Genomic DNA, 3,788 nt, shown 5'->3' on the forward strand with positions numbered 1-3,788 from the left:
ACTCATCTAGTTGAATCATTACTAAATGACCCCATGCTGCTGATCACATATATGGTATATATATGTGCACATCAGAGGGAAAGTAGGAGGAGGACACAGAGCTAGAGGGAAACAATGGAAAACATACAACAGTGGGACCCATCAGCTACACTGGACATTGATCAAAACGAACTAAGCAACTCAATGGTAGCTATGGGAGGGAGGGAATGAGTGGGAAAGAGGGAACAGCCGACACTATTCAAAAGGAAAGGAATGTACATATCACCCAATGTGGAAGAAATAACTGTATAGTCAAAGCCCATAGAACTCATAAATGTTATAGAACACAATAGACAATTTGCCCCATGAAGGTTAGAATGTGTTTGTGACTTTAACTAAGCATCACTATCCCACACTATTGTGAAACTGATGAAATTATGTAATCACTTAATCACAATAAAAAATTGCAAAAAAAGCAAAAGGAAATGTACTTATTATGTGGCTTATGTAACTGTAATCCCTTTGTACATAACCTTTACAATAAAGTTTTAAAATAATAATATTTATCAAAATGATCTCCGAAAAGTAGAAATGATGATTTTTCCTTTGCTGCTGTTATTGTTTTCATTTCCTTTTGTCTTGATTATTCATTTATCTGTCTTTGGGAGGGTATGGGGCATAGAAATCCAGGGACAAAGGGTGAACAAATACAGCAGTGACACTCAGTAGACATGATGTTGAAAATGAACTATACAACTTTTGGGTGAGGATGAGAGGAAAAAACAGGGAGAGAGTGAGGGAAAGGGTGACATTGTTCAAAAAGAGATGTACTCTTTGACTTCTATACCTATAATCTCTCTGTACAACACCTTTACAATAACAATACACTTTTAAAAAGAAAGAAAGAAAAGAGTGTGTTCATAGCACAATCAAAACAAGCCAAATTCTTTTCAGCCAGATGATGGGTAAAAGATGGTGGAAGAGTCATTCAATTGGATGTTTCATCACAATGACACCACATGCCAAGCACAAAAGGGTAGAAATAAAACTGAATATAAATTTCCACAACATATCTCTCACAAACAAGCAAAAAATCTGTGCTGCTGGAAGATAGGATGGAAAGGAAAGGTGGGGGAAATTACCAATAGTGGATGTGAGGAATGCTGTTTCTTCACCTTAGAGTCAATTACACAGATGGGTTATGTGAAAATTCCAGTTGCACACTCATGATCGGTGCTCTTCTCTTGCCTGTACATTGTTGCTCAGTAAAAAGTTTATTAAACCTAAACTTCACTAGGAAGTGTTTGAAGGCTGAGCTCTGATTTTTTAGATGCTGGCCCATGCATTCTCTAGAGCATCTAGAAAATACACAAAGGAGCTGTTTAGTTCTACTTGGAAACCCATGACTATGGAGCACTGGAAACATAGCTAGTTTGAACTAAGATGTGCTGTAAGTGTAAAATTTCAAAGATCTACCATAAAGAAAAGAATGTAAACTATCTCATTAATAATCCTACATTAAGCTAGGTTCTGGTGGCTCACACCTTTAATCTGAGCTACTCTTAAGCTGACATCTAAGGATTGCTACGTGAAATCAACCCAGGTAGGAAAGTTCATAAGACTCTTACCTCCAATGAACAAGCAAATAGCTGAAGTGGAGTTGTGGCTCATGTGGTAAAGTACCAGCATTGAGTGAAAAACTAAGAGACAGTGCCCAGGCCTTGAGTTCAAGCTCTAGAACTGGTACAAAAAATAATTTTATATTGATTACATATTGGAATAATAAATATAAGAAGATATATTAATTTGCCACGCTATACCAAAAAATACAAATTTTAAATTTTTAAACTTACAAAAAAGAAAACACACTGGTAAAATCAACTTTACCTATTTTTTTTACTTTTCCACAGTGACTATTAGGAAACTTTAAATTATGTAACTGACATTATGGTTCTAGAGTTGCTCTTCTTTCTGAGATTTAATGCTGTGCATTTATACTTGGGAATGAGGCTAAATTATAAAATGACCCTAAATCTGTGGCTGTGACTGTTAACAAACTCTGATATGGCTAACATGTTATCTAACATTCTTGGCCTAATTCTTAACTCAAAAACTAATGATACATTCTGTGTTGGAATGAGAATTTTCAAATTCCATGTAAGAGTTAGAAAGACTCCTAGATGGAGGTGGGGGATGATTCTTTTGCACTTCTCCCCACTAAATCCACTCTTCACTCTTCTTGCTCTGCTCTGTGCCCCAAATGATGCTGCCTATGAATTCCTTTTCTCAGGATCCCTTGCTGGCTGACAGGTCTGCCAGAGAGGAGACAGACAGTAGGTCTCCCCATCTCCTCTGTCAGTGCCTTGTCTTTAGCAATAGCAATGTAGCTGCCTCTAGATGACCTTATTCTTCATCCCAGCCTTCAGTGAGCTCTGGTGCTTCTTTTTCCTATTTCTATTCCTTTGACCATAACAGAAATAATTGCTTCTCACTTTGCTGATCTTTTGGTGCCATAGCATTTCTAGTGTGCTTTGAGCCCTGGTGCACCTCTCCATGTAAGCCTTTCATTGAAATCTCTTTATGTAGCCATTGCTGGGACCCACCCTGGGAAGATAGTTAATGAAACTCCATCTGTAGCCAATCCTGTCACAATATCTCTGACATGGCTGTGTTGTTTCTACTTAAACATTCAACCAACTCTGTATAACAGGTGTCTCTTTTCCTCCTTCTCACATCCTTAAAATAGAATGAGAGTGATGAGAAGGATTTTCTTTTTTCCTTTTTCACACCATTTTATTGAGTTTTGATGTTATTGTCTACTAGTCTACCAACATGTGTTACATGTAGCCAAAGTCTATGCAAAACTGATAGGGAAATATCATTTTCTCTTCTCAGTCCTTACATTTTAAAAATTGTGACAAGTGCATTTAATATGATATTATTCTCTTGCTAAACTTTTAAGTTGACAATATAGTATTATTAATTGCAAATCCCATGCTCTTCAGGAGATCACTAGAAATCATTCTGTATCCTTGTGTATTTAAAACTTTCTACCTGTTCACCATTAAATCCCCTCACCTTCCTCCTGCCTTTAGCCCTTTTCTACTCTGTTTCTATGAGTTTACCTATTTTGATACCTTATTGATGTAGTATGAATAAGGATTGAGGTTCAAAGCCATTCATGTCAGGAAAGTCCATGAGATTATTATCTCCAACTAATCACAACTCCCACCCCACCTCCCAAAAAAGCCAGAAATGGAGCTGTGGGTCAGTGGTAGAGTGCTAGCCTTGAGAGAGAAGGGAGGGGTAAGAGAGAAGAAAGAAAGAGAGAAAGAAAAAGAAAGAAAGAAAGAAAGAAAGAAAGAAAGAAAGAAAGAAAGAAAGAAAGAAAGAAAGGAAAGAAAAGAAAGAACACTTGAACCAGAAGCAGGAATTGGCCAGTATGGAAGAGAAAACTACAGATGAGTCCTTTGAAAGGATCAGGACACCTTGAGATCCTGAAGGTGTACCAGACCTGCACTGTCAGGATGCACCTGCAGCAGCAGGTGGTGCCACTGGAAGGGCCAGTCCAGAATTTTCTGAGCAAACACATCACCCCCAAACCTCCCTCACATACACACACACACACACACACACACACACACACACACACACGGCCATCATGGCTGTCCTTTTGGTCTTTAGGCAGCCAGTGGAGTGGTTCTCCTCATGAAGACTCACATTGGGATGATCAGCACTTGCGAGCTCCAGTTTCCCTTGATTTTCTTTCTTTCTTTCTTTCTTTCTTTCTTTCTTTCTTTCTTTCTTTC

This window comes from Dipodomys ordii, unplaced genomic scaffold (genome assembly GCF_000151885.1).
Source record: "Dipodomys ordii isolate 6190 unplaced genomic scaffold, Dord_2.0 Scaffold114, whole genome shotgun sequence".
In the NCBI taxonomy this organism is placed as follows: Eukaryota; Metazoa; Chordata; class Mammalia; order Rodentia; family Heteromyidae; genus Dipodomys; species Dipodomys ordii.